Source organism: Lissotriton vulgaris, chromosome 3_2 (genome assembly GCF_964263255.1).
Source record: "Lissotriton vulgaris chromosome 3_2, aLisVul1.2, whole genome shotgun sequence".
In the NCBI taxonomy this organism is placed as follows: Eukaryota; Metazoa; Chordata; class Amphibia; order Caudata; family Salamandridae; genus Lissotriton; species Lissotriton vulgaris.
In genome coordinates, this window is record NC_141690.1 from 151014063 (window position 1) to 151039629 (window position 25567).

A 25567-nucleotide genomic window follows, 5' to 3' on the forward strand; every position below is an offset into this window, starting at 1 on the left:
CCACATCCACCACCACCACGTCCACCACCACCATGCCCTCCACCACCACGCCCACCACATCCACCACCACGTCCACCACCACCACGTCCACCACCAACACTACGTCCACATCACGTCCACCACCACTCCACCACCACGTCCACCACAACGTCCACCACATCCACCACCACCAGCACCACTACCACATCCACCACCATGTCCACCACGACCAGCACCACCACGACCAGCACCACCACCATGTCCACCACATCCACCAAGTCCACCACCACCACATCCACCACCAAGTCCACCACCACCACCACATTAACCACCATGTCCACCACGTCCACCACCACCATTACATCCACCACGTCCATCACCACCACGTCCACCACCACCACAATGCCCATCACATCACCACCACGTCCACCACGTCCACCACCACCACATCCACCACCACCACCATATCCACCACCACCACATCCACCACCACCACGTCCACCACCACAACCACCACCACCACCATCATGTCCACCACATCCACCACGTCCACCACCACGTCCACCAAAACGTCCACCACATCCACCACCACCACCACGTCCACCACCACCACGTCCGCCACCACCACATCCACCACCACTACCACCACCTCCACCACCACGTCCACCACCCCCACATCCACCACCACTAAATCCACCACCACCACGTCCACCACCACACCCACCACCACCACGTCCACCACCACGTCCACCACCACCTCATCCACCACCACCACCTGTGACAGGTAAAGTGTCACTGGAGGGCAGGGGTAATAGAAGTGTCAACCCCAGCTGTACATTGGACATTTAAGGATGCATTGGGTGCGAGAAGACGGGAATAGGGGCTAGAAGTATTTCACCAGACCCAAGATACATTTAGAAGAGGCGCAATGTAACAGGGGCTCCTGTGAAAGCACTTGCAGCATCTCTACTTCACAGTGGCATACCTACACGAGCCTCTCACTCAAAACAAGCATTGGCATAGCCAATATGTCTCGCCTTTGGGACCTTGTAAGTGTTTAGCCATGCAGCTCTTTATGTTGTTTCACCAAGGATATTGTGCTGGATAACTAAACACTTATAAGGTCCCAAAGGCGAGACCTATTGGCTACGCCAATGCTTGTTTTTGGTAGGCACGGGGAGATTACGTGATTTGCCCTGAATCACAGGATGTTGAGCCGACGCCGAAACTCGATCCTGGTTCACCAGCTCCAAAATCGACAGCTCTACCCTCCTCTCCTCCCAAAGTACTAAGGCCAACCAAACTGTTTGTTTTACCCGTGCTTAACTACCAACCATCCTTTCTACCACAATTCCATGGTAATATCTCTTTCTCCTCCCTTATCGTTGATTATTCGCTCACCTCTCTTCTGCAGATACCTTGTCAGCATTCATGGTAGGTGCGGGTAAGAGGAGTCTAATAAGTCCCATCACTGCCCCCAGGCGGACTGGTCATCATTTATTTGTTCTCCTCTTATATTTCATCGGGAGTGGTCCATTCTAGCATGTCTCGCATCCAACCAGGAAGTAGTGCAACACAAGCTTTAATACAGACGTTACATGACTGCTGATTCCGAAAGAGTCTCTTTTGCATAATTATGCGGCTAAGGAGAAAGGGGCATGGGAAAAAAGTGCCGTAGATAGGCTAGTCATAGTGAGAGCTTTGCTAATGCAATTTTCTGGTGGTGAGGTGCCTGTGTGATGTGAGGAACCGTAAAATTCACAAGATAGACATTCTTAAACATAGATTTATTTGACATAGACGTCAAATAATATCACGCCGGCTTTTATTAAGCACAAAAATCTCTAAATTATCCAGCTAAGTGTAATCTATGTGTTGGTTGGCCGATATATCTGGAAACGTATTGTATCATGCAACGCACGATAACAACTTTAAAACACAATAACAAGGATTTGAAACAAAAACAATAGTCAGATGAAGTCTTTACTAGATATTAGTAAACCATTTCCTGACTTCATTTCCTGACCACATCCCCTCTCAGGCAAATGTCTTCAGAAAAAAAACACACCTATTCCATTGTGCTAGCTCCTCTTCTGCCAAGCAGCATTTATGAGTGATTCAGTTTCCAATGTTCTTCTACACAAATCCACACAATTATCTGCAAATTTTACCTTTTAATATTATTTGTTTTTGAGATTTTACACTTGTCACCTATTACACAGAAACTCAACAACATACGTCTTTTTTCGGCTGATAAAATAATTGATTTCGTTCTTTTGTGCTCAAAGACCACGAAAGACATTGCACGTAAGTGGGTTACTACTTACATTGTTAAATTTCCACATCTTCCCATCTACTGCCGCACATGAAGATGCGGTGATACAATGGTGGACACTTCCCACCGTCCTCTCTGTTGCAGTTGTCTGACACCTTTCCTACTTGGCCCTGGCAGCACCTTCACACCCCCAGCCCTCCCAGCTCTCCCCAGGCACCAACACAAAATGTAACCAACTTAAACACAGCCTTCCAGCCAACCAGACTCACGGCCAGATGCTTCACGGGCGGCAGTCTATTCTTCAACCTTGAAACCCCTCCAGAAGCATCAAGCTGACAGGTGACTGACTGACCCTCCCCTACACTGCTGGTTACCCAGGGTCACCATCATTAAATGGAACGGTTATTCGGATTAAAAGCCTCGCAGTGACAGCCTCCAGGCCAGACCTTCTGGACTCCTTCACCTGCCCAGACACATGGCCACCAGCCGAGTGTGTGAGCGGCCGGGGCCAGGCTTTCAAGCCACACCAAGCCCCAGAGTCAAATGTGACTGACCTGGCCAGCCCCACCAGCCTTTCACAATAACTGGGTACATGGTTTGCATTCTTCGGAAGCAGCACGGCCATGGTGCCTACATGTGTTGTCGAAAACATGCATCACGTTTTAAAGGACTAACACTCTCTCAGATGTTCCTACATTTCAGAAGGGCTCACGGGGAGTCTGGGTGCTGACCCTTCTCCAGGACGAACCTTCAGAGACACCGGCCTGTGATCTGATCCGCCCTGACCCCGAATTAAAAGCCTCTCAGACACAACAGCAACACACATTAGGCCTGTAACACACTGGACTGCTAGCACAAGCCCCGGGGCTACTAGCCTTTCACAGGCGAACGCCCGCCTGTCTCAATGCGCCTGTCTTATCCATCCCACACGGGTCTATGGGTGACCTGGATAACAACAGGGATATATTGATGTGAAATCAGAGAAAATGCTTCAGACATGAACGAGCTGGGCTATTCATTGCTCTTGTCTGTGCCCTGCCTGGGAGTGGAAGGTATAAAACACAGCCTGCCCTCACACAGTAATAGTGCTCCAGGCCCAGCTGGGTGGAATGTGTCCCTATTACTACAGAAGATAAGGAAAATAGAGATAGGCTTGTCTCAGTGGATGGTATGTACAAATATTTTTGACAAAATTGGCACACACAGCCTGAGACGTCATTTTGATTTCCAAAGACTGAAAATAAAATGTTTTGCTAGCAAAATTCAGAGATCAGGCTGTGAGATTGGACCATTGCCTCACATAAAAAGGAAGTTAGACACTGAAATGCCTAAAGAAACAATGCAAGATTAGTAAAGAGATTAAGGCTTAATCTGGAGGTTTTAAGTGATTTCGTCAGCACCAGTAAACCTAATAATCATACGGGCACAATTAATGCCCTCAGCAGACTCTGAACTGGAGCAGCACGTAACAGACTGGGTGATTAAAGCAAGGTGCGGACAACAGAACAGGCTTTTGTTCTTAACTGGATCATTTCTGGATTCCAGCACAACTATTAGGACAAGGAAATGCACAAAACCCATGGTAATACCATTAATAAAACTCGGCAGAAAAACAGCCATATACACCTTTGATCTTTGATGAAACAGATAACCAAATCTTTGCTGAATAAAGATAAACATAACAACATCTTTGTTTTTTTCCTAATTTAGAGTGAATAATCTCGCCTATCGATGACAGGAACGCATCCCTAAAGTCAATGATTGGCCATATACTACATAGATACTTTCTCATTAAAATAACAGGATATGCCTCTCTGCGTACTTTATCTCAAATATAGCTTCAAAAATAAAAAAAAACATAAAAACTCAACCCCTTTGAATCAAGAATCAAAATCTGCACTATCAGTCAAGTCACAAATCATTCACTGAGGCGCTGCCTGGAATCGGCTATAAGCAATCCTAGTTACAACCTGTAACCCTGCCAGTTGCTTCCAACTTCAGCTCCAAACGTAACTTTTTTTGTGGGTCTGATAGCTGGGGTCAAGTTTAGAGCTAAACTAACACATCATCCTTGAAGCCACTGGTGAGTAGAGGCTGAGGTATTAAGTTGTTTTCAGGAGGATGACGCACAAGAAACATAAGAACATCCCCAACTGGTGATTGTTCCATTAACCTCATTCATACTGACTGTAGAACAAACCAAAAGGCAAACATTACCGTTCATGGGATTAAGAGAACGAACCCTTGACTGCACATGTGGGAAAATCGTCCATGAGTATTAATTCCCTATGTAGCTCCCTGAATCACTCAAGGATGTTGCCCGTTTATCAATCAGACACCTTTAGCACCACATCCTTCAATACTCTAAGGTGACTTGTCCCTGATCTCTTAAAGTACCTTTGTTTGTGCAGCAAGAATACTCATGCAGCTAGCCTACTCCATGAGTCCCACCTCACTCAACCCCAGCTGCTTGACATTTTAAGACTTCTACAAAGACAGTCATTTTCCATCTACTTGTTCCACCTCAATTAAATTTTCAGTCTTACTTTGAAATGCTAATTTTCTATGTTGGTTATGTACTTTGTGCCACTGCTTTATTTTACGAAAATTGATATCTAGTAATCTGAGTTTATTTTTTAACCCATTGCGCGCTAGCGGTTTTCACGCTGTGTGCTGGGTTTTTCGAAAACCCGCGTTACATGACGAGCTCAGCTCGTCATCAGCATACGAGCGCCGTAGCTGATGACGAGCTCAGCTCGTCATCAGCATCGAAGGGGTTAAGGACAGTATTTAAAAAAGAAGCCATACAAGAGGACTTCATTGCCCATCATCTGTCTGCACAACACCCACCGTTTCCCATGGTCCTTCCTACTCCTAGGACCTACTTAACCCCTTCGACGCTGATGACAAGCTGCGCTCGTCATGGCGTAGCCTCCTCGCACGCTGATGACGAGCCCAGCTCGTCACGTAAAGTGCGTTTTTTAAAAACCCAGCGTGCGAGCAGAATAACGCTAGCGCGCATGCGGTTAATGGTGGCGACAGCGCGGACGCATGCAGTGGATGCGCTGCTGGTGCACCAAAGCTGTGCTAAAGGCAAGTCTTTCTTCGCCCACTTGCGCAGTTGTGACTGGCCCTAAGCATCAAGCCTGACATCACAATTACACTTTGTTAGAAGGCATACAGGTACATCTTAGCATGCTTTACCCCAGAATGAGAATGCTGTAATAAAATTTACTGTTTCAGTAACATTTACGACTAGTGAGTCACGCTTATCAGTAGCTTATGTTAGGTGCTATATCAAAAGTCACAGCAAATCTTGAAAAAGCGTAAAGTGATGCACCACATCTACCCTACTTGATCTTTTGCAGCTTAGTGCTTTAAGAAATGTCTGCCTTCGGTCGCTGTTCTGATTCCCCTCTGAAACAAATTATCTAACACACCTCTGGCCATATACATCTTCATTTGACGAATCTCATGTAGGAAATTAATGTTAATATTTCCCTACATCGACAAGGCCCTTAAAGCTATATTTACTGTTTCAAAATAGTTGTTCTAGGTAGAAAAATAGAGTACAGATTAAAACACTAAAACATCTCTCTAGGGAATGGGACATGGTAATGAGACCCCTCTTTTTAATATTTAAAAACATCCAATTCATTGGTAAAGTCGGATGTTTAATGAATATTAAGGAAAGGTAGATTTTAGAGTTACCCTCCATCTGGCTGAACTGTCAGCAGGTTATTTAGGATAAGCCTCTGCCAGCTCCCAGACTGTGCTCAAGCCCAGGAATAGGTGTGAAAGACCTACCAGGAGTAAACCATAGGCTGACGTGAAAAGGCAGAGATGACTCCTCTGAACTCAATAGAATATTTAGAGGGGGTCTATGGGCATCCTGTTGGTACCACACCGTAAAATCCTGCTTGACGGGTCTGTTCACTCATACGTAATACTTGGATGCACTTGAAAGGGAAAGAAAAGGATGATAGGAGATCCTTATGTATCCCATGCCTGGTTGCTGAAAGACTCTGTTTTCGTTCTGTCAGATTTGGGGGAAGGGTGCATGCTTTAAACTGGATTTTGGTGTTAGATATGGGAGGACACTGGTGATTTCCCTTTGACACTCCCACACACACGCCCAGCCATCAGAGCCCAATTATAACATGGCGTCACTATTTCGCCATCATGAAAATGCCTGGCACATTGCATTTTGGGCCTGTTTGCAGTAAGGCAGACAGGAGCTACTAAAAAGTGGGTAGGGTTTATCACAAGAACTTTTTTCCCATTGGTTAGGAAGTGCCCAGGACCAACACCCACTAGCGGATGCCACGCTTAAGAATGACATCACAAGGCACCTTCATCAGAACACTGCTGGATTTGGGAAAGGATACCAGGTGGACTGAACCGGCAGCATTTGGCATCTTTGACTTGTGAGAAGGACCTGAGGAAGTTGCACCCCTTCCACCTGAAATCCAAAGACAGACAGATCTTAAGGATCATCAAGTTGCTCCCTGGGAGGCTCCAGGCACATAAAAAAGCTGAATAGGACATTCCTTTAAAGAATCCCAGTTGGCTATTGGGAACTGGACTTGGACTGGACTTTGCTGTTGCCCTCTGCCTGCCACTCTAAAGGTCTCTCAGTGCTCCCTTTGAGGTCCTGTGGGCCTTGGGAGTGTACTCCTTTTGTTACTGAGAAAGCCTGTTCACCACGCGCAACCAGACGAAAAGTGAAATAGAATAGAGAACGTTGCACTTATTGTATTGAACCTTTAATTGATTACAAGTTCTCCAGTTCCCAAAATCTGAGAGTTTTTAACCGTTAAAAAGCGTTTTTATATTTATATAGTTATCAAACGCATTGCTGAATGAGAAAATTTGCAACCATTAAAAAACATTTTTATATTTACCAAACGCATTTGCCAGTTCAGAAATATGCTTCTGAATCAGTAAATGGGTTGAGAAATGGATTAGAAATCGCTGTGCGGAAGGAGAGTTCCTTCCAAATTCCAATAAATACCCTGATTCATGAACGGTTTGCGCCGACAAGTCTGACTGCAAACTACGATCAGTTAACGTTAATTTGGTAACTGAGTCGCGAAGTGGAAGGGGTCCATTGGGACCCTTTGCAAATATTGACAAACATTTAAGGGGGAGTAAGCGGCGGTATGCAATAAACACTGCCAACTCTCAATGAAACTTTTTTAATAAAGAAATGTTTTTTTCAAAACAATGTTATGTTATTTTATGTTAAATAGGTCTTCTATAGCGCACGGCTACTCCGAGGAGTGTCCCGGCGCTTTGTACTATATGACCTAAGAAAGGACAAGCAAAACATAACAGTAGAAATAAGAAACAAAAGGACAGGAATCCGAACAGGGCAGGAAGTCTCTAGCAGGTAAAGAGCCAAGTCTTTAAGCCTTTCCTGAACGCAAGTAAATTAGAAGTAGAGCGCAGGGTTAAAGGTAGGGAGTTCCACAGCTGCGGAGCTAACAGCCTGAACGAACGTCCCCCAATGCAGGCTTTTTTTATTCGGGGCACTACCGCAAGGAAAAGGGACTCCGATCTCAAAGATCGTGCCGGGTGGTAGAAAGCCAGCCTCTTTTGCAAGTATTGAGCTCCCGCGGCATGCAAAGCTTTGTGGGCCAACGTCATAGCCTTGAATACTATCCGTTTCCGGATAGGGAGCCAATGTAGAGCTTGCAATAGGCTGGAGGCACTGGCTCGCCTGTGGAGGCCAAAGATGGCTCGCGCTGCAGCATTCTGGGCCACCTGTAGGCGTTGTAAAAGGTACTCCGGGAGACCAAGATATAAGATGTTCGAGTAATCCAATCTGGATCCAATGAGGGCCTGAACTGTCGTTCTCCTATGTTCCTCAGAAAGTAGCGGGAAGAACTTCCGGAGCATCCTAAGAATGCCGAAACATGTTCCTGTAAGAGCCAGCACCTGGGATTTGAGCGTCAACCCATTATCGTTTTTAATTTCCAGGTTCTTGGCTGACTGAGATGAATAAGCTGGAGGGAACATGTCGGCGGGCCACCACCCATGCCAATCCGGACCAGATGGACATCCGAAAAAAAGTATCTCAGATTTGTCTCAGTTGCACATGAGGCTGTTTAGCTGGAACCAATTAAAAACAGCCCCAAGGCACTCACGGATACTTTCACCATCAAATTCTTCTCCCTTTCGGCAGGTGAAGAGAAGCTGGGTGTCATCGGCGTAGGATACGATCTGGGCCCCGAAAGACTCCACTAGTGTCGCTAAAGGGGTCATAAAGATGTTAAATAGAGTCGCGCTCAACACGGAGCCCTGAGGAACTCCGACTCCCAAAGGCGACATCTCGGCGGATCCAGGGGAGGCCCAGACCGTTTGTCGGCGGTTGGCTAGGAAAGAACGAAACCAACTGAACACCGTCCCCCTCAGACCGATATCATGAAGTCTTACGAGGAGATCCTCGTGGGGGACGGTGTCGAAGGCCGCCGACAAATCCAGCATGACCAGCATAACCCTGCCTCCAGCATCCAGCGTCTCCTTAACGGCCTCCGAGACCTCCAATAGCGCCCTCTCAGTGCTTAAATTGGGGCGGAAGCCGGATTGAGAGGCATGTAGTAACATCCTACTGTAGCGCTGCTTTACATAGAATAATAGCGCTGTGTATCCTCCAATTGTACAATTGTAGCGCTGTTTGACAGAGAATTGTAGCGCCTTGTAGCATCCATTTGTAGCGCTGTCTTATATAGAATCGCTACGCTGTGCATCATCCTATTGTAGCGCCGTTTTTACATAGAATAGTAGCGCTGTGTAGCCTTCACTTATAGCGCTGTGTAACATTCATATTTAGCGCGGTTTAGCAGTGAATTGTAGCGCCGCAGCTTTGATTGGTTTCATCAGCGCGACCTCGCTCAGGCAGCTGCGCTCATTTCTCCAGTGTTCTTGTTCATGTACTGATCTCTAAGAACTCGCATTTGTTGTCCCTGTCTGGCTTTACCCTTTGACCCTCCATTTTGTTGTTGGGATCCCCTGACCCGCCCCTCACCCACACTACCGCCTCCCTGCTGCCCCTCCCACCCACGTTTACCGAGCCTTCCATTCCCCTGGCCAAACTGTGACCACCTGGACTCTCTTCAGAACGGTCGCTCACCCTTGCTCCTCCTCACTCACAGCTGCATCACTCCACGATATCGCGTTGCTGATTTCTTCAATTTCGTGCTCTGGGTAACATCCTACTGTAGCGCTGCTTTACATAGAATAATAGCGCTGTGTATCCTCCAATTGTACAATTGTAGCGCTGTTTGACAGAGAATTGTAGCGCCTTGTAGCATCCATTTGTAGCGCTGTCTTATATAGAATCGCTACGCTGTGCATCATCCTATTATAGCGCCGTTTTTACATAGAATAGTAGCGCTGTGTAGCCTTCACTTATAGCGCTGTGTATCATTCATATTTAGCGCGGTTTAGCAGTGAATTGTAGCGCCGCAGCTTTGATTGGTTTCATCAGCGCGACCTCGCTCAGGCAGCTGCGCTCATTTCTCCAGTGTTCTTGTTCATGTACTGATCTCTAAGAACTCGCATTTGTTGTCCCTGTCTGGCTTTCCCCTTTGACCCTCCATTTTGTTGTTGGGATCCCCTGACCCGCCCCTCACCCACACTACCGCCTCCCTGCTGCCCCTCCCACGCTCCGCCCCCTCCACTGTCCATTTATGTCAGATGGTCCCACGTGCAGCGTCCACGCGCTACGGCCTCGCCGAAGGTGCGCCAAAGGTAAGCCCGTCTACGCCCGTCCGCGCCTGGACCGCGCCCAGCGCCAGACCCCCTGGTCCACGCATTTCCCAGCCCTCCCGCATTACCTACGATGCCGCCACCCTCCTGGCCCTTAACCCCGGTCGCGCCCCCAACTGCGTCCAAGCCGCTCCTGGACACACCCATGGGCCTTTCTCCTGCTACTCCTGCAAATTCAGCGGCACCGACAACATCTCCGCTACGACCACACCACAGACTCCCGACCCCAACCACCTACAATGCATCCTTCTCAACACCCGCTCGGTCCACAGACATTCCATTGACCTATGGAATCTACTAGACACCATCTCCCAGGACGTCGCCTTCCTAACAGAAACATGGATGAATGCTTCCTCAGCCCCAGACATCACCATTGCCATCCCGGAAGGCTATAAGATCACTCGCAAGGACCGTACCGGCCACACAGGAGGAGGAATCGCCATCGTCCATAAGAATTCCATCCGAATCTCAACCAGCTCTGACGCCAACCTCGCCAACTCCGAACACCTTCACTTCCAGATCCACATCGACCCCAAGACCACACTCAGAGGCACCCTCCTCTACAGACCATCAGGACCCCGCGCAAAATTTAGTGAAGACATCACGGACTTCATCACTCCTCACGCGCTCCCCTCCAATGACTACATCCTTCTGGGAGACCTCAACTTTCACCTTGAAAAGATCAACGACCGCAACACCACCACCCTCTTGGACAACCTCGACAACCTCGGACTTAAACAACTGGTCACTTCCCCCACCCACATCGCAGGTCACACACTCGACCCCATCTTCACCTCCAGCAATCATGTCTCCTTCAGCCACACTACGGATCTCCTCTGGACTGACCACAGCTGCGTTCACTTCACCTACAACAAGCCAAAACCCATCAACCACCTCCAACCAACTCTGCAAAGAAACTGGAACAAAATCACCATCGACCCGATCTCCTCATCGCTCCTTCTAAACACCCCAGCCCACTCTTCTAACCCAGACCAAGCCGCCGCCAACTTCACCCTATGGTTATCCAACACCGCCGACACCTTAGCACCACTGAAAAAACGTCAAAGCAAACCTGGCAACAAGAAGGCCTCATGGTTCAACGATGATCTTAAGAAGTCCAAGAAACTCTGCCGCTCCCTTGAAAAGGCCTGGAAAAAAGACCCAACCACTAGCACCAAAGACGCCTTCAAAAACGCCACCCGCACTCACCACCAACTAATCCGAAAGGCCAAGAAAACAGCATTCAAGGATCGACTTGACAACAACGCCCACAACAGCAAGGAACTTTTCAACATCGTCAAGGAATTTTCCAATCCCTCGGCCAACTCCAACGACATCACCCCCTCTCAAGCCCTCTGCGACTCCCTAGCCTCATTCTTCCACAACAAGATTGCAGACATCCACAACAGCTTCGACAACCAACCCGGAGACCAACCCACCCAACCATATGCTGAACACTCTCCCCCCGTGAACACCCTTAACGACTGGAACCCAATCTCCACTGAGGACCCCATCCGCCTGATGAACTCCATCCACTCAGGATCCCCCACAGACCCATGTCCTCACCACATCTTCAACAAAGCAGACTCCGTCATAGCACCGCACCTCCGAGACGTCATCAACTGCTCCTTCAACTCCGCCACCTTCCCGGAAAACTGGAAACACGCTGAACTCACCGCCCTTCTGAAAAAACCCACAGCGGACCCCACCGAACTCAAAAATTACCGCCCCATTTCACTCCTTCCATTCCCGGCCAAAGTAATCGAGAAAGCTGTCAACAACCAGCTCGCCACTTTCCTCGAAGCCAACAAATCCCTCGACTCCTCACAATCTGGCTTCCGAGCAAAACACAGCACTGAGACCGCCCTCATCGCAGCAACAGACGACATTCGAACTCTACTGGACAATGGAGACACAGTCGCCCTCATCCTCCTCGTCCTCTCTGCAGCATTCGACACAGTCTGCCACAGCACCCTTTTACAACGCCTCAGTAACATCGGAATACAAGGAAAAGCACTTGAATGGATCACCTCGTTCCTCACCGGAAGAACCCAGAGAGTCCGCCTTCCACCATTCAAGTCCGAGGCCACTGAAGTCATCTGTGGCGTACCACAAGGATCCTCACTCAGCCCCACCCTCTTCAACGTATACATGAGCCCCCTCGCGGCCATCACCCGCCAACACAACCTCAACATCATCTCTTACGCGGATGACACTCAACTAATCCTTTCTCTCACCAATGACCCCAGCACCGCCAAAACTAACCTACACGAAGGAATGAAAGAAGTTGCCGAATGGATGAAACACAGCCGCCTGAAACTGAACTCAGATAGAACAGAAGTCCTCATCTTAGGTACATCCCCCTCTGCATGGGACGACTCTTGGTGGCCGGAAGCCCTTGGAAAAGCACCCATCCCGACAGACCACGCACGGAACCTAGGCGTCATCCTGGATTCTTCACTCTCAATGAACAGACAAGTCAGCGCCGTATCCTCTTCCTGCTTCAACATTCTTCGCATGCTCAAAAAAACATTTCGCTGGATCCCCACCGAAACCAGGAAAACTGTCACCCATGCTCTGGTCACGAGCCGACTGGACTACGGAAACACCCTCTACGCAGGTACCACCGCTAAACTCCAGAAGAAACTCCAACTAATCCAAAACGCCTCAGCCAGGATCATATTAGACATCCCACGCAACGAACACATCTCTGGTCACCTGAAAGACCTCCACTGGCTACCCGTCAATAAGAGAATCACTTTCCGACTGCTAACCCACGCACACAAATCACTCTACGACATCGGACCAGAATGCCTCAACTCACGACTGTCCTTCTACACCCCCTCCCGCCAACTACGTTCTTCCAGCCAAGCCCTCGCCACTGTACCTCGCATCAACAAGACCACCATGGGAGGCAGATCCTTCTCATACCTGGCTGCTAGAACATGGAACTCACTCCCCACTTACCTTCGCCTTACCCAGAACCACCTAGCATTCAGAAAGCAACTTAAAACATGGATATTTGACAAGTAATCCTCCTCCCCTTCCTAAGCGCCTTGAGACCCTCTGGGTATGTAGTGCGCTATATAAATTCTCTGACTTGACTTGACTTGACTCGTGGGACTCCAAAGAATTGGAAAGCACACCATGTACATGTTTCTCAAGAATTTTGGTCAATGCCGGAAGAAGCGAGATGGGCCTGTAATTGGCAGGGACTTCTGGGGCAAGGCTCGGTTTTTTGAGGAGAGGAATGACCATAGCCTGCTTCCATGTCTGCGGGATGGCCCCCTGACTAAGGGAAAGATTCAAAATTGGGTTGGCTAGAGGGTTGACAATAGCTGCCATTTTAGCTAGGCATTTGGCCGGGTAGGGATCCCGAGGCGATCCAGATTTGAGATTCGTCATAAGTGTTAATGACGAAGAGATCGAGAGTGGCGGTAAAACCGCCAAGACTGGGCCTGGAGAAATAGGGTGGAATGGTCCCTCCGGAAGGTTCGTAGAACCAACTGTCGACCTAATAGGAAAAGAATCCTGTATCAGCCTGATTTTGATGGTGAAAAAATTAGCCAGGGTGGCGGCCCAAGTCTCAGAAGGAACTTCCTGAACTGAGTTGGAGGGCATAGTTGTAAATTCCCTGACAATCGAGAAAATCTCCTTACAGGAGTTTGCTGCTTCCTCGATTCTCCTAGCGAAGTAGCATTTTTTTTCCTGAAATACTTGTCGATGGTAAGATTTGATCATAGATCTATGGGTCAGCCTCGCCTCGGCATCGTATTGAGACCGCCACGTCCGTTCGGCAATTTTACACTGCCTACGGGAGTGCGCCAACACTTCGGTGAACCACGGTGCCGAAACCCGTTTCACAGTAGTTCGAGGTGGCATCACAGGGACAAGCTTGTTCAACCTATCTACGAGCCACGTCTGCAAGGTTTCAAGATCATTATCCAGATCACCGGTATAGGAGACGGGATAGTCCTGAAGGGCCTGGGCCAACATCTCCGGGGTCACCCGATGATATGCCCTAAAGGCACTTACCTGATGTCTCATGGCAGTAGCTGCTGGTTTCTTAGTGCCTAGTATAAAAAAGTGAGCTAGCCGATGGTCGGACCATAAGACCGGCAGCAGTGCTGTCACCTCAACCGGGAGGGTAGAGAAAACCTGATCTAATGTGTGCCCTTTATCATGGGTAGGTCCAGAAAGATAAGGGAGCAGGTCCAGAGAGGCCGTGATATCGATCATCTTGGTGGTATCCGGATCAGAGCTGTCTTCCATAGGGAAATTAAAATCTCTGGCTAATACACAGTGCTCTGCTCTTAAGGCTAATGTAGAAATTAAAGACTGAAGTTCCTCAAAAAAGGATCCTGCGGGACCTGGAGGCCTATAAACTAGAAGCCCCTTGAGAGATTGTTGGGATGACAGGGATAAGGAGAAAGCGAGGGATTCGGCACCCGTGATGGCCTCCGTGTGGATGACAGAACACGTATAGGCTTTTTGTACCACGAGAGCCACGCCCCCTCCTCTGCCCTTCCCTCTGTCTTGCCTGTAGATGTTATAATCAGGGGGGATCGCGGAAACAATGTCAGGGTGTGATGACTCACTCAGCCATGTCTCAGTCTACATTAGACAAACAGGTTTTTCAGTGGCCAGGAGATCAAAGATTTCCTGGGCGTGTCTGTGGACTGATCTGGTGTTAAGGAGTAAGCAGAGATGTTTAACGTTTCCCTCCTCCTTGGTGGATATGGGAGGGGGGACACTGGCGAGATGCCAGCTGCAACCAGGACATTTACGCATACCCTTAAAGCGGCCAGGGAATACCGCATGACAGGCTTCGGAAGGTTTGTAAAAAGAGCGAAGCTCCTGGGACGAGTAGGATAACACAGTAACGCAGAGGTCAAAATGTGTAGGGAAGATAGCAATCTGCCACACCGTACGCCTCCAGGACGCGGACGGGCGCAGACGAGCAGGACTCTGGCGCGACTCCGGCGCAGGTCCGGCGCGTCGCAGTACGCGTCCGCTACGCGGAGGAGAGTGCGTGCTTTTTATAGCGCTGCTAAAGCACGTGAACGGCGAGGCCTACACCCAATATGGCCGCCAAAGTCAGATCCCAGCCCTCGGCGTCAATGCTCGGCCGAGGGCGGTCTGAATATCAAGGAAGGGTGAGGGAGCAACGAAGCGCCTAGGAGCGCTGGGAAGTCTCAAGCTCTGAACTCAGACGCTTATTATTCAAGCGCGAAGCGCAAAGCAAAAACGGCACAATATTAACCCTTTCGATGCTGATGACGAGCTCAGCTCGTCATGATGCACAGTTGAGCTGTGCTGATGACGAGCTGAGCTCGTCATGAAAGCAGCAGAAGTGCAATTTTCAGCACAGGGGGGGAAAACGCCTAGCAGCCAAGGTGTTAAAATGTCAAAACACACAAGTCAAAGCACACAGGTTTAAAAGTGCAAGAAAAGAGAGGAGACCTCCCGGCTTCCGCCTCAGGAGGGAAAAGGTCGTAGCAGTTGGTAACAATACCATTGCCTTTAAGGAACACAGTACTTCTGATTCTTTGTTTTTACTATGCATTATGAGACTCGGAAGATAAGAGTTCTGACCTGGTGGAAAGATAAAGTGGAGAAGCTGATTAAGAAGTTTAAAGGATAGACATCCCATTTTGCAGCATTTCCAATCAGCCACCAGGAGACTGTGCAGTACCTCTGCGCCCATGATACAGGATCATTTTTCCTAAGTCCATTAGTGTCTCAAACAGCAGCATTTTTATGGTCTGTCTTGAAAGTGCAGCTGTCACCAGACAAATGATGTGAGAAGATTCATTAGGAGAGGGACTTTGGCTCCGCCCATGTATTGGGAACCAGGACTACATGTTTTCATTGGGCAGAAGTTGTGGGCTTCCACAAAAAAGTGCTTTCTCCCCACACAGCTGTGATCATTTTATGTATTTATCCAACTGCCTGAGGCTGGACTTTCAGGGGCACACACACAGTATAATGCTATTAAACTGTCTTAGAAAAATAGATACTTTATGGTGTTTTCTCTCGCAGCAGCACAGATAGGGGGAGGAGGGCAATCATTAACCTACATGGATTTTTAGGTCGAGCTTGACAGTACAGCTGTCACCTGGCCTTTTAACCTACACCACTATTATTCTACAGTTTTCGGCTTCCACACAAATACATATCCATTCCAATTCCATCTACTTGTAACACTTGGCGTTGCCATACATCATTGTTTTAAAGTCAGACCTATTGGCATTGCCAATGCTTATTAACTTTCTGGACTTGACGGGAAGGCCAGAACAAAGACAAATTGTGAGGTGATTTTGGGGAGAATGGTCATGCATTTTCTAGGTTGAAATTAGCATTTGCTCATCACACCACTGATCTTAGATGCTAATGTTGCATTGGCATCCAAAAGTACGCTTTCTGGCAAAAACAAAGGAATCCATAATCTCAATATGTTTTTGTTACCAATGTATACAAGCAAGCATAAACAAGATACATTGGTCATGAACTGTCAGCAGCTCCTCCTGGGGTGTACTTCTTGTTGACCCCTACCTACTTCTGCTAGAATGCTTATTTTAAAAAATGAAACAAAAACGAATGTTCCCACATGAGGGGCCTTCTAGGTCGATTTGCAAAGCGTTTTGGGTAGCCATTACATCAGTCCATGAACATTGCCTCAGGGCCCCCACAATATCTTTTGAAATTTATTTGGCAGCTCCTGCTCTTGTATACCTGTGTCTGCTCTCACCACGCACCAATTCATATTTGACTGCCATTTGTTCAGTGTTGGGAGGTATGTACTGGCCCAGAATGTAATGCTGTCTCTTCGGGCTACTGTCATTCCAATGACCCAGAACAATTTCACTTACTTTGTTGGAGTTTCACCAGGCCGTACAACCAATAACATTTATGCACTGACTTCCATTGTTGTTCCAGAATCCTTCTTCAGGTAATCTCCAACACTATTACAAGAATGCCAGCTCTAGGGCATGACCATATTACGTGGAAACATTCTCCCACTTGTTCCTAGCAAAGACCTTTAGTCATTATTGCCAGGTCTCTTTAGCAGGATCTGGAAGTAGTGGACCCAGTAGAGGAGTTTCAGCTGAAACGGGTTGGACCCAGCCCTGATGCTTAATTTGCATCAGGAGTCCCTTTCTCCCTGCACCATCAGGATTCAAGCAAGCCAGGCCGAAGACGGCTGAAATACCAGAAACCGGTCCCCGGTAGCTTGTCTCTTTTCTGGTGAAGAATTGGCTTGGTAGTTTAGTCTGCCCTGTTCCCATGATGCACTGGGCCAGGGACAGACTGATTTGCATATAGCCAGGTTCTGAGCTGGGATGGTGCAGTGAGATAAATAACGGTGATGGATCAGGCCCTGATCTTTGGACTGGGTAAGAGTGGTCTGCTTAATTCAGACACTCTGTTCATCACCACCCCCTTTTCTGAATCGTTTTCGGCCACTATAGGTGTGGCGAGGTATGCTCAGACATGAGTCCCTTTCTCACTGCACCATCAGGATTCAAGCAAGCCAGGCCGAAGACGGCTGAAATGCCAGAAACCGGTCCCCGGTAGCTTGTCTCCTTTCTGGTGAAGAATTGGCTTGGTAGTTTAGTCTGCCCTGTTCCCATGATGCACTGGGCCAGGGACAGACTGATTTGCATATAGCCATGTTCTGAGCTGGGATGGTGCAGTGAGATAAATAACGGTGATGGATCAGGCCCTGATCTTTGGACTGGGTAAGAGTGGTCTGCTTAATTCAGACACTCTGTTCATCACCACCCCCTTTTCTGAATCGTTTTCGGACACTATAGGTGTGGCGGGGTATGCTCAGACATGAGTCCCTTTCTCACTGCACCCTCAGGATTCAAGCAAGCCATGCCGAAGACGGCTGAAATGCCAGAAATCGGTCCCCGGTAGCTTGTCTCCTTTCTGGTGAAGAATTGGCTTGGTAGTTTAGTCTGCCCTGTTCCCATGATGCACTGGGCCAGGGACAGACTGATTTGCATATAGCCAGGTTCTGAGCTGGGATGGTGCAGTGAGATAAATAACGGTGATGGATCAGGCCCTGATCTTTGGACTGGGTAAGAGTGGTCTGCTTAATTCAGACACTCTGTTCATCACCACCCCTTTTCTGAATCGTTTTCGGCCACTATAGGTGTGGCGGGGTATGCTCAGACATGAGTCCCTTTCTCACTGCACCATCAGGATTCAAGCAAGCCAGGCCGAAGACGGCTAAATATTTTCTAGAGAACCTGTGATTCATGCAATCGTTTCATCACTATAATTGCTGACGTATTTGAATAAAGCTGCAAAAACATTACCTATGGTTCATCAACTGGAATAAACGAAGTACTCTCTTTTTGAGAAGCAGCTCTGCATGCAGGCAATATCTAAACCCAGCCACCAAAGAGAATAACCAATCCAACAAAGCCCAAAAGACAGGGCACACGCAGTGTACCAAACTGAAAAACCTCCATGGTCACACTGAACAGAAAATGGACTACCCCCTCTCCTACCGACATCCTGAAACATATAGAGTTTACGATCAAAACTCAGTGCATTCCACTCGCCCGCAATTTACAAAGTCTACAACTATAGTTGAGCACACAATGATGCACGGCAAAGACAATCCCGAGGTATTACCTCGTAGGCAAAGTCCCCCATTACACTCAAACCCATGCACAACCTGTCCCCCTCACACACATCACGCCCAAACCTTTGCATCACCATAAAATGGCAACACACATAATGAATTGCGCCGAGACACCTTTGGGTAGTTGTGCGCAATAAAAATCTCAAAAACATAAACAATTGTTGTGCGCAATAAAAATCTCAAAAACATAAACAATTCACAGCTGTGGAGACCGGTGCTCGTTTTTTAATGCCCATAGTAGATAAGGTTACTTTACAAAATAACATTTTCTAAAGAAAGAGCCTAAACCAAAGGGACATCCACCAACTGAGCTTCTCTACCATACACTCCCACGAGATAGAAATTCAGCTGGTGGACTCTCATCCAAATGAAGCATTTCCTTCCGAAATTGGAGTATTATTTATTGCAATTAAACTCTAAATCCGTCTCTCAGACCGTCGCATCTTTTCATAAAATTGTTGTGCTCAGGATATCGCCTAAGAATTGGCGGACTCTCTCTAAGCTACACACTGTCAATCAGTTCCTCAAACTTACAATAATTGTCTTGTATTTTCACATGCACATAGCTAAGGATTCTAAGATATGTTCATGAAGGTCTGACCATTGCTATAAAGTACATGCACTTACAATGGAATTGACCTAAACGGAAGTCAAGTACGTACTCAATAATTATTCTGAAAATCTGGCATGCATCTGACACTTCAGGACCTACTCTGGTGGCCCTTATATCAGCATACAATCCTGGCAGCAGTCTTCAGCCACGCCTTGCCACTCCATCTTTTGGATACAGGATTGTGCTGTAGAACCCTCCAAAGATAAGTCAATATCTGAGCTCACTCTTTTTCCTATAAAACCGGAAGTGATCATGCTCTGTATCACAAGAAGAATGTGAGATACTAATAGATGATCTTGTGTGTATGACATTAATTAGTGAAATGATAATTCAGGGCACCTATATGGAAGGGGATGCTTTTTAGACACATAGCTCTACAACAAAAACTATATGAACTACAGGGGTGCTTCATCAATGCACAGAAATCTTAGGTACGCGAAGCACGTGGCTTAGCATCGATTTACAAAGATTAACATTTCTTTACCTTGTTGTATTAAAGTACTGTGCACAGATGGACTCCTTCGTTACACTGACTGTACTTCAAGCATGATAATGATGCTCTATAAATACAAAGAGGTGATAAGCCTCAAGAATGAAGAGCACTTAGAAACAGAACTGACACTGGGCATTTATAAGAAGTGGTGCTATGAGAGTCATAAGCAAGCTCTTGGTATCTTGTTGCAAAGCAGGGATCTGCCTCAGGGTGGATTTCCACTGGAGTGTGTCTGGGACATGGGCACCGGCTGGGGCATGTCAACGATCAACCCATAGAAAAGAGTTTTGCATTGTAAATGGAAGTAAAATAGTTCCAAAAGAAAGAAGATGGGTCCAAAATGTGCAAATCTTCTAGGGGGGAAAAGTACAACCTTGTTAGGTCGCTGGCAAAACATGACGATGAGACTATGCATGAATTCAGTCCTACCCAGGTCCCATGTTTTAATTGTTTTAATCAGTGATAAGTAAGTGATTGAGAACAATGTAACCTCGCCGCCTGTAGATGGTTAAGAAGAGCACATTCAACAGCAAAGTCCTCCTGAGTCAGAGAAACCACGAGGACCACAAGCAGAAAGACAGGGAAAGAGTTAGACAACGACAATGAAACGTAAATGCATACATATGTTATGCTTACAGGAGTTGTGTTGCTGCCACTGATGTGCTAACGGGTGGGCACCACCTTCTTGGTATTACTATGTGATTTGCATGACAAATTAATTTACAGAACAAATAGTTAAGTCTTGAGATAGATAACAATTGAAGAGCAGACATTCACGTGTTGGCTCCATTCAGCTCGATCTGGGAGGGGACAGTATGTTTGCACAGAAGGGCAGAGCAGATGCCTCCCTGCAGCAATGTACCTGTTGATTAACTTGGTAAATAGAGAGGCCTATACTGCCAATGTATCCTGTAGAGGTCAGTGGTGCTTTTACCTGAGATTCAACTTGTGGGCGGAGTAATCCCTTGACACAACTGTAAAGGAGTAATCTTTACACTTTACTCTGAACAACTCATGCCATGTAAACATCATATATGACAAACCCACCGATACTGTGCTACAAAATGGATTCAACGCTATGCAAAATATTTTTTTTAAATACAAATAAAGAATAAGTACCAGGAAATTTGTAATGTAAAAAATATTCCATGATACCAGAAATGTCAGAAATTACAGGAGGGGTCAGAAGGTGTTGGATTTAAAATCCAAGACCTTCCCTACTGTTGCACAGACTGGAGATAGAATAGTAAATTATACTATTTCAACATGCAGCGCCCACCAGAGCAAGTTGTTGTTCTGACTTCCGGAGTAATGGCATGCGTTGTAATTGCATGCGTTGTAATTGCATGCGTTGTAATTGCAAGCGTTGTAATTGCATGTGTGGTAAAATGGCAAATTCCCGCCCCCCCCCCCCCACACACACACACACACACACACACATACACAGAATGTGGTGAAGAGTCCTTGAGATCCCCCTATGTCACACATATTGACAGGCTTTAGGATAAATGGGGTTCCTAAGGATGGGCGCCCCTGCGCCATAGGGGCTAAATGCACCTGGGTTAAGCTCCTACAATCCACCTATAACCCTTCCGAGGCACCGAGGAACATATGCTTCTATACTGCTTTTATTACAAGTTTAAGAAAACTTTAAATCGAAGATACCCCGCTAACAACCAACTTTAGGCTTTAAGTGTTTTGCCAAGACTGGGCTGGAAAAGGGCCCTTATTACAGAACAGTTAATGGCCACAAAATTGGGCTGTAAATGTTCTTGATGTTGGGCAGTAGATTAAAAATAGTGAATGAGACTATTTCTTTGAACGTGCCCTTGCAACACCGCCCAGAAGAGCACGAAAAGGCCAGTTCCATTCTTCTTCTTAAGCACTTTATAGTGCCAATGGCTGGCCTGAAGGCCCCACCAGCAGACTTTACTGCCAGGAGAGTGCTCCGCCAAATAACGCGAGACTTTCCATAACGGGCACTAACATATCGCCTGGTGTTACTCGGAATTACCGCCCAAAGTGCACTTAACGCAACGAGACAAGGAGCTTTGCAGGCATGTAATGGTTCGGACCTCCTCCTGGTTCAAGTACATAAGGTTCTACCCTTGATTCTCAACTCCCCCCTTTCCGCCCCCGCCCCGCCCTGACCTGAACATAAAAACGCGATGTTCCCTTTTAGATGCTAAGGAACAGAAATGGCATTGCCAAGCGAGCAGCCGTCAGCCGCCCATCAGCCTTCCCTCGGCGTGTACGGATGTGTAACGAGCACACGGAACGCGTGGGAGAGCGCGTGGAACAGACTCTGAACCGGATTTTCACAGGGAAAGAACGTACGGAAATCCAGAATATTTGGTAAAGCAAAAGCAGCATGGGCTGTGCCCTCTCCTCATCGGTGTGCAGTGCTTTTTGGAAACGTACCAGACGGTGAACTCCGGGGAGGGGTGTGCCAGCATATGGCAGTCCACCACATGCCCCCTTGATATAAGCCTAACCATCAGGGCAAATCTTTATGGAAGAGGTGACATGTGACAGATGGCCCTTTTGCAAACACCAGTTTTTGACAAACACGAACCCAGGGAAATAAAAAAGAATTGCAAGAGACACAGACGTGCAGCATTTATGAAATCCCACGGGGCCACGAGGCTGTGGAAGCATCTTGGTTGCTTCAGTCGTGTGCAGGGCGTGGGTCGCCTGGCTCTCTTGGGGCCCTGCCCCTGCTGTACCCAAACCAGCAGAGACCTTACTTACTCTTAAGCACATGCTCTGACTGAACCCCTTATTATCCCGTCTCGCGAAGCTGGGAGGGGCCCTCCATGCTTCTGTAAAGGAAGCTTCCTGAAGGCAGCAGCAAAGTGTTACACGCCCTGCCTCTTCTGAGGCACTTGCGGAGTTGGGGTTCAGACAGTGCGTCACTGCCAAGCAGCACACCCGGAGATCAGGGTACCCCCCTGGCCTAGGAGGGGGTCTCAAGTTCCGAGCCAGCATCCAAGTGCATCGTAGCTCTTTTAAGGGCAGCTTCTGCAGCAATGCACCTGAGTGCAGAAGGGTGGGTCCCTCTCCTCTCTGCTGGAGGGTCACTGAAGCAACATGGCAAGCGGCAGCAGCTTGTGTCGTGCAAGTCCGAGGATGCTGGGATACTTGGGCTCAGCTCCTGATCTCGGAAGCCCCCGTCACGATCTCTTTAGCATCAGCAGCCCAGATATCTGCAACCCTGGTGCACCGCTCCATGTGAAGGGGCGGAAAGATGCAGAGCACAGGCAGGAAAGACAGCCGGCTACAGGATGCAGCCTTGCCCAGCAGCCGCTGCCTGCTGCTACAAGGCGGGCAGTGCCCACCACACAAGTGACATACAAGTGTTGCTCCTCTTGCAAACATGCACCACCGAACATGACATGATTAAAATCATACTGTTTGCACAACTTCAGTAAAATGGTATTGTATAGATACCAAAGCAGAAAAAATACTTACTAGCTGTGGGTACCTGGATGGGTTATGTCCTAAATCATGTTGTAAAAGATGCTGGCCGCTTCTGAATGAAGAGCCCGTTTGGCAGGGCTCCTCCCGTGGAAGCTGCTGCTGCTGCAGCGCGCTCTATGTGCAGGCGGCATGCATTAGAGGCGCGCGCACTGGGCACCTGGGGATGAGAGCGTGCCCCGCCCCTCCGCTCTGTGCACGGCAGCCGCAGGACTCAGACACCAGGGCGGGGCGGAGTTTAGCGGCCTGTCCCCTGCTCTGTTCTAACGAGAGGAGGCGCCGCTGCACCTGACAGTCACTGACTACGCCACGCCCTCTGAGTCTGGGCGACAGCAGCGTGCGGGGGATGGCTCGTGGAAGGATGCTGTGGTAGCGTTTATGCAGATGCACAGTGAAGCTTTGAAAGGTGGAGGTCGTCGTAGCCCACCGTGAGCACGCAGATTTTTTTCACAGCATACAGAAAGGGGGTGAGGTGCACTCTAGCATTCCGCACTAGGACTCACGCCTTCCTAAACTGCTAACTTACTGTTAATTGCACATAAGGGTGATGGTGTGCTAATAGTGAGACTTGCACCTTAAAATAAAGTGTTGAGCAGAGTGTAATTATGTGGCATGTAATTATGTGGCACTGAGTGGTATTATTTGGAGTGTATGTTGCATTGAGTGCAGTGTAATTATGTGGCGTGTAATTATGTGGCACTAAGTGGTATTATGGGGAGTGTATGTTGTATTCAGTAGAGTGTAATTATGTGGCACTGAGTGGTATTATTTGGACTGTATTTTGCATTGAGTGCAGTGTAATTATGTAGCAAATAATTATGTGGCACTGAGTGGTATTGTGTGGAGTATATGTTGCATTCAGTAGAGTGTAATTATGTAGCATATAATTATGTGGCACTGAGTGGTATTGTGTGGAGTGTATGTTGCATTCAGTAGAGTGTAAATATGTGGTGTGTAATTATGTGGCACTGGGTGTTATTATTTGGAGTGTATATTGCATTGAGTGCAGGTCCTTTCCAGCCATAACGGAAAATATTGTGGAAATAAGTGTTAGGCCAAATAAATAGTTTGGATACAATGAAGTGAAGTAAGCACCATGAAAAACCAAAGGGGATGATGGACGGAGCGTTGACAATACAAACACTCACCCCCAGTCAACTGATCTGGGTTTAATCCAACACCGTTCTTTAGCTCACTCCGCCACCCCAGTTCAGACATGGCCATATGCAAATCAGTCTGACCCTGTGCCTCCTAGGAACAGTCCAGCCCGAACTGCCAAGCCATGTCTTCCCTGGACCGGAATCAAGCTTCCCAAGACCGGTTTCTGGCATTACAGCTGTCTTCAGCCGGGCTTGCTTCAATCCAGTGGCAAAGTGAGCAAGGGACTCACGTCTGAGCATACCCTGCCATTTTAGGGCGAACAAAGAAAAACCAAAGGGGATGATGGACGGAGCGTTGACAATACAAACACTCACCCCCAGTCAACTGATCTGGGTTTAATCCATCACCAATCTTTAGCGCAGTCCGCCACCCCAGTTCAGACATGGCCATATGCAAATCAGTCTGACCCTGTGCCTCATGGGAACAGTCCAGCCCGAACTGCCAAGCCATGTCTTCCCTGGACCAGAATCAATCTTCCCAGGACCGGTTTCTGGCATTACAGACGTCTTTGTTCGCCATAAGTAAGCACCATGCACAGTAGCTTCTAATTTACTTAACCACATTATATAGTTTGCTAAAAAAATAAAATGCACCCGGCCTTGAGCAGCCTGCCATTACGTTTATAAAAGCGGACGACTGCTGTAAAAGACATGTAACCTGAGACTACATTGCAGCCTACCCTCCATCTGGCACACTGTGCACCATCACTGATAATTACAAACATATGGCACACAAACACACTGCTGCTCGCTCCCGAGCACCCTAGGCCAAGGGAAAAAAGGCGGGACATGCATCGCCTTTGGCCAATTGCGTGCTGTCTTTCTTACAAAGACGCATGCAAAGGCTAATAGCGGGACATAAAAAAGAAAAGCAAACTCACAAGCTTGTATTCCTAGTTTAAAGCCCTTACTAAAGCCTCGCAGATAAGTGCATGCACGCTGGCTCAGACGAGACCTAAAAAGGACACTCTCTGTCCACACCACTTGGCTTGGCTATAATGGACCAGCCCAGCAGGGAGGATGGGGTGACAAAGACCCACCTGCCCGCTGCTCTTGGTCTCTGGCTGAAGCCGCTCAACCTTCCCCACCCTATGCTCCTACCTGTGCTCATTGTGCCCACCCAGCTGGGCAGTGGAGG

The 25567-nt window shown here is 47.8% G+C and overlaps 1 protein-coding gene across 1 annotated transcript in view; it reads right to left on the reverse strand.

The window, feature by feature from the left end:
- Window positions 1-23408, reverse strand: part of LOC147725440 (janus kinase and microtubule-interacting protein 1-like) — a 1438523-nt gene extending 1415115 nt beyond the window's left edge. Inside the window, exon 1 of the mRNA XM_086964109.1 lies at window positions 23264-23408. The gene's annotated coding sequence lies outside the window, so the exon portion shown is untranslated. The remainder of the gene's footprint in view (window positions 1-23263) is intronic.
- Window positions 23409-25567: the final 2159 nt, after the last annotated feature.